The sequence below is a fragment of the Pelophylax lessonae genome, assembly GCF_965119305.1.
Source record: "Pelophylax lessonae genome assembly, chromosome: 4".
Taxonomy (NCBI): Eukaryota; Metazoa; Chordata; class Amphibia; order Anura; family Ranidae; genus Pelophylax; species Pelophylax lessonae.
In genome coordinates, this window is record NC_138771.1 from 533,236,353 (window position 1) to 533,251,673 (window position 15,321).

Here is a 15,321-nt window from a genome sequence, read left to right on the forward strand (position 1 = left end):
TATATACCAACAAATAGCTGCCATCACCCTAAATGGATCAAAGCCATCCGAAAGGGCAATTCATGAGAAACCGCAGAAATTGCCAAGACAACACAGATTATTTGACACAATCGAGTCTGTTGCTACAGAGATTCAAGGAGAAGGGCTATGACCCGAATGAATCGCGGAAATTTCAAGAAAAAGTTGGGAATATGGACCGGAAAGAAATGTTGAAAACAAAAAGGAAGGACAAAAACAAACAAGGTGAATTGGCAGTTTTAACTAATTTTAATCGCGATTACAAGCAATTTGAGTCCATTATTAGAAAGCACTGGCCCATTTTAAAACAAGATAGGACACTGAGTAGTATCCTACCCAGTAGACCCACCTTTATCTACCGCAAAGCCAAAAGCTTAGGACACACTTTGGCTCTAAATGTACCAGACCCACTGAAAAAGACCAACACTTTCCTGACCCAAAATGTTTTTTATTATTGTAAAAGATGCAAAGCTTGCAAAAGCACATTGAAAAATAAACCCAGGAAAATTAACACCTACCTGTCTAACTCCACAGAAAGAATTATGACATCAGGAAGTTCATTACTTGTCAGTCTAACTTTGTGACCTACCTTTTAAGGTGTCCCTGTAGTTTGGAATATGTAGGTAGGACTACTAGGAAACTAAGTGTTCGAATCAACGAACAAATTAGTAACATTGTCAAAGGGTTTCCCAAGCACAGCGTCTCAAACCATTTCCGTCTGTATCACAACAAAGACCCATCTGGTTTACTTTTCTTTGGAATTGACAGGATAGAACCCCATTGGAGGGGGGGGGTAATATAGTTCAAATGATCTCAAGGAATGAAACAGAATGGATCTATCGTCTTAATACCATTCAACCCTATGGGATGAATGTAGATATAGACCTAAACTGTTTCATATCCAATTATTAACATCAGACCAAACCATCTACATTATATTTTTTAAAAATATTTTTTAACAATGTATTTTATATATTTTTATCATATATCTATACACATATTACTTTTTATATATATATTTTTTCATTTTCATTTTTTATACGTATTTTTTCATTTTTACATATTTTTCATATTTATATACTTTTATAATATTAATAATAATAATTAATATTTTTCATGCACTAATAAACAATTGATAGACTCTAATATATGTTGGTAGGTGTAATACAATGAGAATAATCTAACAATTTAGTTTATGGAGGATGAAATACAATGAATTTATGATTAATTTAATATATGGTATTTTAATGAGATTTTTAATTATTAATTAAACTAATATTTATTGTGATGTTTTTAAAAAATGATAACTCATGGTCCAATTTGATGTATGTATATTTGGTACATTTATATACCTTATTAATTATTAATTATATCACGAGCAATATGTGTATGTGTTATTTACTTCTGATGAGCAGCAAGAAACAAAAAGGCCTAAAATGTTCCGTATCCTAAATTTACACTAGGTGGCGCAATATTATACTTTATAGAATGTATTGACGTCTATTGTCCACTTGGCACCCAATCACAATTCGTCTTCCATCTAATGTGCACCCTGATCGGCCTATCGCATGCTCCGTAGGTATATAAATGGACCTTGCGAGCGTAGTACGTTGATCCCTGATGACGTCATACGTTTGATGACGAAACGCGTTGGGTCACGCACTACGCCCCACGTCACTTCCAGCCACTGGAACGCAGCCGGAACGCAAACCGGCCATCGCATCGTTTTGAGACTGAGCTGTACTTTCTAAACTTGAATGTAAGTGACTGTTTTTTTATTAAAATGCTTATATTACATACTACACCATGAGTCTCCCTACTTCCTTATGCCCTATCTGAGACACATCCTCAAACGGGACATATAGTGGACGTACCAATCCGGCTCCTTTGGGATAGTGGAACGGACCCTCCACTATACCCTAGTGGGAATAGCATAAACAAACGGCTCTGGGAAGAATGGAAACCATTCCAAAGAACACTTACCTCAGCTAGACCCCAAGGGGTCGTCTGGTAAGTGGGTGAATTACTTGGTGATGGATTCCCCCTTGTGTTTGATCCTGCATGTGGACATTCATCTGCACTGAGCACGCAGCATTTTGGAATTATCACCTTAATTATACATTGCACTTTTGCACCAGCACCTTTTTTATATCAGAATTGTTATAATATCAAGCACGGACACTTTAAGTTGAGCACTTTGAAGAACCCTTGTGGGTTCACTTGTTATGGGTTATAATATAAGTGTTCTGTTATAGATACAGTATATACAAGTGAATTGTCACTATATATATTTTATATTTTCATTTTGGTAGTGAACATTATAATACGTATACATTTTTGAGCGCTGTCTCCCCTTCCTAATTTCACAATTCACACAACCCTCTCTTGTTTATGACAAGCAGCTCAAAGAATTTCTTCTTCTTTTTTGTCACACGCTTATTCACGTAATACATTTAATTTTTCACCAGAATCCTAGGCGCGATCACGTGAGGACTTACACTAACAACCCTTTGTTTACAGTAATCAGTGCTATAAATATGCACTGTTACTGTAAAAATGACACTGGCAGGGAAGGGGTTAACTTTATTAGCGATAAAGGGGTTAAGTGTGTCCCTAGGGGCGTGATTCTATCTGTCAAGGGGCGTAGCTTGTGATGTAACCACAGAGAAATACGATCCTACATAGCAGGATCGTATAGTCTCTGCAGTTACACCAGGGAGAATGACAGGTGGCTGTGTGTACATTAGCCACCTGCCTTTCTCCCTTTCCAGCGGGAGATCGCGAATGGCCGGCGGACATCGGAGCCGCCGGTCACTCACGCAGGGATGGCAGGGAATGAGTGGCGCGGGAGCGCGCCTCTGGCGGTGCGCGCTTTTCCCCTATAGGCTCATGGGCGAGTGACGTACCGGTATGTCACTTTGCCGAGGAGGGGCTGACCGCCGCAGTATATGTACTTGTGGCGGTCGGCAAGTGGTTAATAAAGAGGACCTGCTGATTAGAAGCTTTTATTGAAGTAAGCAAATTAAATTATAAATAAAAAAACCTAAGTGCAATCACTATCAGGGAGAGTGTAAATATGAACATGGGAGGAGGCGGTGACATCACGCCGCAAACCAGATGTGTGCTGATGGCCCTTTTGTTGGAGGTTTTTCCCACTGAATTGCCTGTAAACTTTTGTGCACCTGTTATGTGCATGTTGTAAGTTAAGTATATGAATTTTAGCACAGTATATTCGTGAAAGTGGATGTTTCTGAAAATGCATTTGGCACCATCCTGTCACAATGCCAGGGTGATAAGTCAATGCTTCATCCAAAAGCCTTCTTCTCAAGGAAAGGTAGTCCCCTGGAAAATAATTAATATGTTGGGGATCGGGAATTACTTGCCATCAAGTCTGTCTTGGACGAATGGTGTTACCTGCTTGAGGGAGGGAGCTAGTCATCTGATTCTGATTTTCACAGATCATTTGTTTACAAAAGATTTTTATTAGAAAGTTATAACAAAAAAAAAAAACATAGTTCACACATTGCAAAAGACACATGTGTACATTAACCACTTAAGCCCCGGAAGATTTTACCTCCTTCCTGACCAGGGGGTATTTTGCGATTCGGCACTGCGTGACTTTAACGGACAATTGCGCGGTCGTGCGACGCTGTACCCAAATTAATTTGACGTCCTTTTTTTCCCACAAACAGAGCTTTCTTTTGGTGGTATTTGATCACCTGTGCGATTTTTTCATGCGCTATAAACAAAAAAAGAGTGACAATTTTGCAAAAATAACAATATTTTTCAAATTTTTTTATATGAAATTTCCCCCCAAAAAATTTAAAAATCAATTTTTTTTTAATTTTTGGCCAATTTGTTTTCTCCTACCTATGTTTGGTAAAAAAATCACAATAAGCGTATTTTGATTGGTTTGCGCAAAAGCTATTGCGTTTACTAACTAAGGGAAAGATTTTTGTCATTTTTGTTGTTTTTTTTTAACGAGTAATGGCGGCGATCTGCGATTTTTTTTGCGGGACTGCGACATTGCGGCGGACAGATCAGATCCTTGACTGACATATTTGACACTTTTGGGGGTACCAGTGACATTACTACATTAATCACTGCTATACATATGCACTGTTACTGTAAAAATTACACTGGGAGGGAAGGGGTTAGCTTTATTGGAGAGGGAGGGGTTAAGTGTGTCCCTAGGGGCGTGTTTCTTACTGTCATTGGATGTGGCTGTTTGTGTAACAGCACAGAGCTACGGTCCTACATAGCAGGACCTAGTGATCTGTGCTTTTACACAGGGGAGAGTGACAGGCGGCTTTGTTTACACTAGCCGCCTGCCTTTCTCCCTCTCCACCCGACGATCGCGAGTGACCGGCGGACATCAGGTCTGCCGGTCACACGCGCCGGCTTCTTCGGGTACGAGCGGGGGCGGGAGCGCGCCTCCAGCAGCCCACGCTCGCCCCCTATTGGCTCCCAGGCTAGTGACGTACCGGTACGTCAGTTTGCCTGGGAGGGGCTGACATTCTAAGATGTAAAGAACCTGGGTGGTATTACAATTGATAAATTGCTTTATCTGGTATGTTTTTTGCCTATCTGCATCGGTGAAAGTGGCTGTTCTGTCAGCCATCTTACAAATATGGCACTTCCCATATGGGAACATGCCTGTAAGTTGAGGGAGGTCAGTAATCCAATTGCATGGCATGATCTTGATAAATTCTGATCTCACTAGTTCATCTGCAAAATTCATAGCCCTCCTGACTACCATAAGGGGTCCTTATGCTGGATCCCACGCTGCTGGACGGCTGCTGGACGGCTCTAAGGGTCAGGGACCACTGCTGCTGCATGCTGAAGATGCAGATCAAACTGACAAGCCTAGACAGTGAGTGTTTTAACACAGTATAGTACCCATTAGAATACATTGATAGTTGGCTGGCGGCTACACTTTTTTTTGTTCTTCTTGTTCACTTCTAGAGCGCACGCACACCACTTCACATTTTGGTTTACGTTTAGTAACCGATGTTAATTCTTGCGTTATCACCATTCTCCTAACACGCTCTAACATCGCCAATTTTAGCACCGGCTGTGAGGCTGTTTAGTAAACCGTGTTGTGTTGACTCCAGCTCGGTGATAAGCGGTGTTAGCTATCAGAGTGTTAGCACCGTGTTAGAGAGCGGGGAAGGTTTAACTAGCTGCACAGCAGCCATCCTGTGTGAGAAAACCTATGATCCACAGTAAAGGAACATTGAATGTTTCTCAGAGCTGTTGAAAAATAAAAAATAAACACGTTAAAGCACATACACACCCTGACTAATATTCTAAAACATACATTTACATATATTATTTTTTTAAAACTACTATTCCTCCACCATCCTCCACCCTAAAGGATCATAAGTTAATCCTCAGAACTGAGTTATGGGGTTAAAATATAGCCAATAAAAAATAAAACACATTTAAAACCTATACACACCTTTATTAAAATAATAAAGATTTTTTTTAATATTACCCTGCCATCCCTTCCACCTTAGCTAACTGCATTCATTTCCAGACACATTATTTTTTTCTCTTTTAGGGCTGGTTCACACGATGCCCACAATCTCACAGAAAGATACTGTGCATTCCTATGCGATTAAGACTGCATGCAAAATTGACTCCATTTGCGATTTGCAGTGGGTGTCAATAGAAAGTTAATGACACCCCAAACGCAGATTGCAACTGCATTGCATTTTCCCACACCTGCCCACACTGGACTGCATGGTACAAAAGATCTGATTACAGTGCGTTTTAAAAAGTAGTGAATGCACTACTTTTGGTGCAGCGTGGTGTGATTTTAGCCCATTCAAAACAAATTGGCTGAAATCGCACTGCATAGAACCACATGTAAATCGCACAGGAATGCACAGCTCATTTCTGTGCGATGCATGTGTAGGCCTAGTATGAACCGTGTAAAGATGGTACAGCGCCACTAAATAGAATAACTAACTAAAGAAAAGGAGGTGAACCAATGTCCATAAGTCCATGTAGAGGAAAAAGATTCAAATGCTGCCCCCATGCAGTCACGCTGTTCCAGCCGCGGCCAATCAATCGATTAACATGCCTGTATCAAGCAGTTACATGTGAGTTTTTTACCTTCTTTTATTAATAAAATCCGTACATACTTCACCATGTGCGCCCCCATTTGTATTATTGGAGGTCATCCCCTATGTACACCTGGAGTCCATTGAGGTCTTCCGGTTCCATGGTCCTATCCGGATGTTCTGTGGCTGTTCGGAGAGGAATTGGGTTGTCTATTCGTTTCTGGTGACTGATTTCGCACGCCTGTTTGACCTTCCTTAACAGGGGGTCCAACTGTCTGGTAAGGGTACATCCTTTTTTTGTGTGATCTCAGCCAAGAAACTCCCTTTGCAAGAATTTTGTTGGATCTGTGGCTACATTTTCAGCATTTGAATCTTTTTCCTCTACATGGACTTATGGACATTGGTTCACCTCCTTTTCTTTAGTTAGTTATTCTATTTAGTGGCGCTGTACCATCTTTACATTGTCTTTTTGGTTTGATATACTTTGTACTAACAGCCTTTTTAGCTCATTGTTCTTTGTGCGCAGCTTTCCTTCCATTATTGCTAGTATGAACCGGCCCTGAATGGGCTAAAATCGCACTATGATTGATTGATCGGGTCCGCCGGTCACACGCCCGCACTCCTCTGTGAATGAGCCGAGGCGTGACAAGGAGTGACAGGCGAGCGACGTAGACCTACGTCATTCTGCCTGGCCGGGGCTGACTGCTGCAGTAAATATACTGTGAGCAGTCGGCAACCGGTTAAACCGCTCTGTAACCAGATCGCATGGTACAAAAGTACTATGCGATCCAGTGCGGGCAAACGCACTGCATTTCCAACCTGCATTTGGGGAGTCATTACCTTTCTATTGACACCCACTGCAGATCACAAATGGAATGAATTTTTGCATGCCTTCTGATCGCACAGTAACTAACAGTGCATTTCTGTGTGATTCATGTGCTGGCGTGGTGTGAATTGGCCCTTAAAAGTACATATCAATCCTACGTGTCAGCTGCCAAGCATCAGACATGCTAAGGCATACATTAATATATATATATTTTTTTTCAACCACCGAGTTAATTAAAAAAATTACTTGATTCACCCATTCACACATTCCATTTATGTGGACAGGGAAATCATTTCCACTGAGCTATTGTGTTCTGACCACAGGGATACTTCCCCTTTGTCAGAATACTGATCAGTACTGCAGGCTATAGCAGGCAGCACTAATTGATCGGGGAAAACCCCGACAGGCTGGTTGTACAGAAGTCCATCTACCACTCAACTCCTGTACAACAGCCTGCCCATACATTGATGGAATTTCAGTTGGTCCGTGCTGAACCAGCCGAATTTCCGTCCATGTATGACTGGCTTAACCACTTGCCGACCGCCGCATGACTATTTACTGCGGCGGTCAGCCCCTCACAGGCAAAGTGACATAGTACTATGTCGCTAGCCTGTGAGGCTCCAAGGAGCGAGCGCGCGCCGCTGGAGGCGCGCTCCCGCTCGCTCACGGAGCCCCCCGCGCATGTGACCGGCGGACCTGATGTCCGCCGGTCACTCGCGATCGTCGGTTACACCGGGAGAAAGGCAGGCGGCTAATGTAAACAAAGCTGCCTGTCTTTCTCCCCTGTGTAAAAGCACAGATCACTCGGTCCTGCTATGTAGGACCGTTGATCTCTGCTGTTACATCACAAGCCACATCCAATCACAGTTAGAAGAACGCCCCTAGGGACACACTTAACCCCTCCCTCTCCAATAAAGTTAACCCCTTCCCTGCCAGTGTCATTTTTACAGTAACAGTGCATATGTATAGCACTGATTACTGTAGTAATGTCACTGGTACCCCCAAAAGTGTCAAAAATGTCAGTCAAGGGTCCGATCTGTCCGCCGCAATGTCGCAGTCCCGGAAAAAAATTTGCAGATCGCCGCCATTACTCGTTAAAAAAAAAAAAAATGACAAAAATCTTTCCCTTAGTAAACGCAATAACTTTTGCGAAAACCAATCAAAATACGCTTATTGCGATTTTTTTTACCAAACATATGTAGCAGAAAAAAAATTGGCCTAAAATGTTAAAAAATCTAGATTTTTACATTTTTCTTTTGGGGAATTTCATATAAAAAAATGTGAAAAATATTGTTATTTTTGCAAAATTGTAGCTATTTTTTTGTTTATAGCGCATGATCAAAAAATCGCACAGGTGATCAAATACCACCAAAAGAAAGCTCTGTTTATGGGGAAAAAAGGACGTAAATTTTATTTGGGTACAGCATCGCAGGACCACGCAATTGTCCGTTAAAATCACGCAGTGCCGAATCGCAAAATAGGCCCTGGTCAGGAAGGGGGTAAAATCTTCCGGGGCTTAAGTGGTTAAGATAGTGGTCTCATGCAGTAAGAAATATGCACCTCTCTGTCATTGAGGTCTACTGCTCTCCTTTCTCAGCACAGATGTCCACTCTGCTCTGCCATTATATATGCGTGATATGTGAATGCTGCAGACACAGGGTTCTAGATGAACACATACCCTGCAGTCTACAATAGTGTTGTCCTGAAGCACTTACTGACCACAATATGCAGTAAAATTCCTCTTCTACACTGAAAAAAAGGCCTTAACACCTGGTCTGACTAGGTGTTAAATTCAGGAGATTTAACATCAAGTTTACACTGGTTTTAAGACTCTTCTGAGCTAGCACGGGTTACTAAACAGGTACATTCCTATACTAACACTGTAGTTATCACAGAGACAACAACGGAAGGTGAAGAGAGGTGATATTTGGTTCCTACCTTAGTTAACACGGTTTACTAAACACGTCTTAGGAAATTATCACCTTGATTCTCTGTGATAAAGCCTAACACCACTTAACACCCATTTAACACCGGTTACTAAACGTACACCTTATTGTCTTTAACCTGCAATGATGCCAAAAAACAAATCTAATGCAAGTGCTGGTAATACAGCAAAGAAAAGAAGAACCATCACCATGGAAAATAAAGTAGAAATAATAAAGAGATCAGAGAAAGGTGAAACTCCATCATCCATTGGCAGAGCACTTGGCTACAATCGGTCAACAATTGCAACAATTTTAAAAGATAAAGATAGAATAATGGACCATGTGAAAGGCCATACCCCAATGCATGCTACAATTATTACCAAGCAACGCAGTGGTTTAATTGGAATAATTAGATATGTGCGCTCCTAGGTCGCAGGATGTCTAGGCGCACCAAAGAAAAAGTAACTAAAAAGTGCCACATCCTAGTTAACAGAATTGAGAGTGGGGGAGAAAGAGATGAAAACATGGCGGTATCCCCATCCGGGGGGGTGCATACACGGTCGCTGCAGTGTCAGGATCCATAGCCTTAACATACCATTGGTCCATTGGCATGTGAGCTTTTTGTCTCACTGGTCCGTGATTTGGGTCTATAGGCTGGGGCTTTTCTCCCCACTTGGTCGCCACACATGATTTCTCTATGGGACCATACCCTCCATAGTAACAAGCCAATATTTTGCTTTATATGTATGCTACTCCAAGCTTTATATCCTATGATAGTTTGGACGTTTCTACCTGGCTCCTTTTTCTAACTGCAGCGTACCGATCCCCCTCGTTATTACCCTTTCCAGCCTTTATGGCATGATTCATCAGAAAGTTCTTTCACCTGTAATATCTTTTTTCAGATGTTTGTCCTTACCATATGCTCCAGAAGAAGCTTAATAGGTTAAGCGAAACATGTAGAGCAGCTGGGATTCAACCTAACATCTGTGTCTACTATATACAGACGACCCTCTGGAGACGGTCATCCCTTCTCCAGGGCCGCCTCATGAATACAGGTCTTCCTTGTATCACTTGTGAACACTGTATAATAATCAATATCTGATAAGGCTATGTGACTGGTACTACTTTTTGTAGGCTCTGCCGCCATACTGCAATTATTAATGTATATGACATGTTGCTCTTTTTATATGTCCCCCCTTTTTGTGGTTTACTATGTATGTGTTTTTGTAAAAAAAATTTTCTAATAAAGAACATATCATTTTGCAGTGGTTTAATTGTTGAGATGGAAAGGCTGCTGACAGTTTGGATAGAAGACCAAAATCAGCGTAATATGCCTATCAGCCTTTCTTTAGTCCAAGAAAAGGCTCGAAGCCTTTTTAAAGATTTAAATGCTGCCCGTCCAGCAAGTGAAGATGATTTCAATGAAGAAATTGTTGCAAGTAGGGGTTGGTTCAATCGCTTTAAAGAAAGAGCTAATTTGCATAACATTAAAGTTCAAGGTGAAGCAGCGAGTGCCAATGTAAATGCTGCAACTGATTTTCCCAAGATATTGGAAGAAATTATTGATGTTGGAGGTTATTTGCCAGAAATTTTTTTTAATGTAGACGAAACAGGCTTGTTTTGGAAAAAAAATGCCAGAGAGGACCTACATTTCAAAAGAGGAAAAAAGTGCACCAGGACATAAGGCATCAAAGGACAGGCTGACTATATTACTTGGGGGCAATGCATCTGTGGATTTAAAGCTCAAGCCTTTGCTAGTGCATCACTTCTTAAATCCGAGGGCACTATGTAATGTCACTAAGGCATCACTTCCTGTTATTTGGAGGGCAAATTCAAAGGCTTGGGTGACAGTTACACTCTTTGAAGAGTGGTTTTTGAACCACTTTGTCCCTGCCGTTGAACGTTATTGCATTAGCAAAAACATTCCCTTTAAAATTCTTCTTCTCCTTGACAATTCCCATGGACATCCAAACACTTTAGCTGATATGCACCCCAATGTAAAGGTGGTATTTCTAACCCCCAACACCACATCACTTCTTCAGCCAATGGATCAGAGAGTTATAGCCTCCTTTAAGGCCTATTATTTACGAAGGACATTCTCACAAGCTGTCAGGGCTACCCAAAATAATGAGATGACCTTAAGAGGGTTCTGCAAGAACTATAACATTTATGATGCCATCAAAAATATTGCTGATGCTTGGGATGAAGTGAAAGAAACAAATTTAAGAGGAGTTTGGAACAAATTGTGCCCCAATTCCCACAAGAATGTCTGGGGTTTACAGATGAAGAGATCACCAGAACCAGGCACACTGCGGTTGCTATTGGTAATCAACTGCAGTTGGACATCAGTGAAAATGATATTATCGAGTTACTCGACTCCCATGGCAATGAACTATCTAATTACCTTATTGCCTTATTACCTTATTGAACTAGAGCAGCACATGATAGCATTTAGGAAAGAAAACCAGGACCTAGAAACTCCAAAATTGAAAAAATTTTCAACAAAACAGTTAGCTGAAGCTTTTCAACTCATTGAAGCAGGAATGGCAAAGTTAGAGGAGCAAGATCCTGATACAGAGAGGTTTACCAAAGTTTACCGTACAGTTACTGAAGGCCTGAGATGCTACAGGGTTATTTATGATGAGATGAAGAGAAATGCTGTGCAAACATCCCTTGATGCCTACTTCAAGAAACTGCCTCCAGCAGCTCAATCAGATTCTGATTCTATAATAGCAGTCCCATCCTCTCCAACAAGCCCATTAACCACCATCACCATTGTTTAAAGTTGTAGTGTACTGTACAGTACAGTGTTTTGAAAATGTTTAAGCATTTACATGTATGTGCATCAAAAAGTAAATATGTTAAAGCAAACATCTGTCTAAGTTGTATTTATTTATTCATTTTGGCTAGTACAGTACTGTATGGTGTGGGGTTAGAGCCAAAATGAGGTTTGTACTGCTGTCTGTATCCTCATGAATTTTTTTGGCTGGAGTTACACTTAAAAAAGTATATCTTCCGACTTACAAACAAATTCGACTTAAGAACAAACCTACAGTCCCTATTGTGTTCGTAAACCGGGGACCACCTGTATTCTCATCAGATCTGGTTTATAACATTGGACCTGGTCACAGGTTTCTTTCACTTTTAGTAAGTCTGTTCTTGTTCTCTGTGATGCCTTTCTTCTGGATCTTCTCAAGGTTATATGCGGATATTTCCTCTCCTTAAATCTTACGTAGAGTTGTGTTGCTTCTGCTTGGTAGTCAGAGTCTAACACACAATTTTGGCATTTTCGGAGGAATTGTCCTTTAGGTATCCCTTTTATCTGTTGGGGTGGTGGCTGCCTGCTTTGAGGAGAGTATTTGTGGCAGTTTCTTTCCGATACGTCTTTGTAATAAGTTTGCCTTGTTCAATCCTGATTAGGGATGAGCTTTGAGTTCAAGTAGAACAAATGGGCTGCTTCGTGGGAACTTTGAGTTCTGGCATTATCATGGACTCTCAGACTTCCAATACATAAATCGCTGACTGGCAGGGGAAATTGAACTCACAGCTCTTATCATTACAAGCTTGGTATTCTACCACTTACGCCACCAAGCCTGCTTAAGCTGAATCCACTTTCCCTAACTTTTATCTCATCCACTGTGTGTAGGGTGAGATAGGAGATAGTTAGTTAGGTAGGGAAAGTGTATTCAACTTAATTGTACTTGACGGTGGTGTAGCTGGTAGAATACCAGACCTGCAATGATTGTGAGATTGAATCCCTTGGCCAATGGGTGATTTATAAGTGGAATATTACATTTTATAATTAATAATACATTGCTAGCAGGGAGAGAGATTTTTAGTTTGTTGAGATCAAAGTTATCTATATGTATGTATGTATATATATATATATATATATATATATATATATATATATATATATATATATATATATATATAGGCACTTCAGTTTATATCAGTTTATGTCAGTATTGCTGAAAAAAATGGCGTGGGGTCCCCCCCAGTCCATACCTGGCCCCTCAGGTCTGGTATGGATTTTAAGGTGAACTTAAAAAAAAGAAACTGGGACCCCCAGATCCCGGCCCCCCCTCTATGTAAATAGATAATGGGTACATGGTACCCCTACCCATTCACCAAAAACGTGTACACAAAAAATAATGGCAAAAGCCAGTTTTGGAAAAGTCTTTTAATAAAAAATAAAAAATACTGTCCCCTGATGATCAGTCGCCCGGCCGCCCGAAAAAAAGAAAAAAAAAAAAAAAAAAAAGAAGAAGCTCCTGCTTCTCCAGACGCTTCCTGCAGAATGAGCTGTTTTGATTTTGACAGCTCTTATATAGTGACCTGACGTCACAAGCCATCCCACAATGCACTGCTCAAGTGCAGTGAATAAATTACTGACGTCAGTAATTTATTCACTGCACCTAAAGCAATTAATTATGGGGCGACGTCAGAGCCCTAAAAAAGAGCTGTCAAACTCAGATAGAAGTTAGTTAGCAAGAGAGAGTCCATGGTTAACCAGCTAGCTTGGTGGCTTAGCTGGTAGAATAACGGTTTTGTAAATGAAAGGCTGGGAGTTTGAATTAATTGACATTAATAATGGATTTTAATTAAAACCTTTTAATTGTCTCGTCCTTTCTGAGGTGACATCATTAATTTATTCACTGCACCTGAGCAATGCATTATGGGGCGCTGGTGATGTCAGACCCCTATAAAAGAGCTGTCAATCTCAGATAGAGAATTGTTAGGCAGAGAGAGTCTTAGGTTTCTCAGCTGCCTTGGTGACTTAGCCATTAGAATAACAGTCTAGCAAAGAGCCTGTGGGTTTGATTCCTTGGCCCAGCGGATGATTAATAGTCACTTACATTTAAGCCTTTAAAATGAGGACTTGGGATTGTTCATATGTTTGCTAGAAGAGGCTGTGGGTTTGAATCCTTGGCCCAGCGGGTGATTAATACTCACTTACCTTTAAAATGGACTTGTGATTGTTCGTGTTCATATGTTTGCTAGAACATTTCCCCTGTTCGAGATGTTCTGGTGCGAACCGAACAGGGGGGTGTTCAGGTCATCACTAATCCTGATCACAAGATCGAGAAAAGAGATTTGGAAGGGATCATGATGAAAAGTGAGGTGTATGTTTCTGTTGTTAGAATTAAGTTCCTCAATAAATCTCTCTATGTTTTCAGGGCTGCCCTTCCCGAGTATCAGGACATCATCTATGTACCTCAGCCATAAAAGAACATGGCTGAGGTACCATTCTGAGCAGTATACAATTTCTTCCTTCCATCATCCCAGGTGAAGGCAAGAATACCCATAGAAGTGCCCCATATCTGTCTGTAGCAGGCACTCATAAACTGGAAATCTGGAAATCATATAGCACATATGGCATATGCGATAGGTAAAGATATTGAAGAGGAAATTAGACTAACATTTATAAGCAAATACCTTCTGAGAATGAATCAATAAAAACATTGTTCAAACTACATAAAAACCTGACCATTAGACAACTGAATCGAAAGTGGAAGATTCTGTCCCTTGAGTCATATATTGATAAAAAGATAATCCCTAGAGGATTACGAGAACAAGTGACTCCAGCTGAGCAATTACAAAATGAAAGATTTCTTACCAAATAGAAACAAATATGTATTAACCATGGCATTGATGTTATGAAATTGATTGTGGAAGAAGAAAAGCTACAACTGTTGGAGATACAAACCCAGATTGATGAAAGTCTTGAACAATTAGAGCCATTTATTGATAAACCAGAATTCGAAAAACATAATGAATTACTAAAGAAAGAAGTAATTAAGATACAGAGGAATCTTAGACTAACTAAACAATCTAAATTCCAAAGGGTTACTGGGAAAAAGGGGAGATCTTTGAACTATCAAACACAAGGGGATGCAGCAGATCTAGAAGACCAAGAAAAGGATCACGCTCTGCCTCAAGGATTCAAACCACCACCCCAGGAAGTGATGATGAATATGATCGCTATGCTGGTTTTTTAGAGAAACAACAGTTCTCACAGGAGACGACTGCACCAGTGAAAGGAATACTAAAAAAACATAGGAAAAGATACAGCAAACGAAAAAGAAAAAAGAAAAGTAGGAGAGCCCAGGAGAGAGGCAACCAGAACATCGATACGTAACCAGTGGAAGAAATGAATTTGAGTCTAAACAATAGATATAATGGACTCTACAAAAGATACTATTTTTAGCGATGGGCTTTATGTTTGTGTCGAACGTACATTCCGCTGAACACACGAATACCCGGGGCGCTCTGGGGGATGTTCGCCCACCGACGAGCGCCCCATAATGCACTGCGCGATTGCAGTGCATTAAGTTCTTGTGATTGGCCAAAGCATGCACCTTACCTGTATGCTTTGGCCAGTCACAGCACAATGTCCTGTCAGAGCCATAATTGGTCAAAGGCAGGGTGCCTTTAGTCAATCATGGCTCAGGGGCAAAGTCCACGCCCCACACTATGGCTG

General features: G+C 40.8%; 1 pseudogene across 1 annotated transcript; it reads left to right on the top strand.

Moving 5' to 3' along the window:
- Nucleotides 1–8,984: 8,984 nt before the first annotated feature.
- On the top strand, nt 8,985–10,521 carry LOC309552754 (tigger transposable element-derived protein 1-like; annotated as a pseudogene). Its single transcript has 2 exons — nt 8,985–9,228; nt 10,104–10,521. The product of its transcript is annotated as a tigger transposable element-derived protein 1-like (transcript).
- Nucleotides 10,522–15,321: the final 4,800 nt, after the last annotated feature.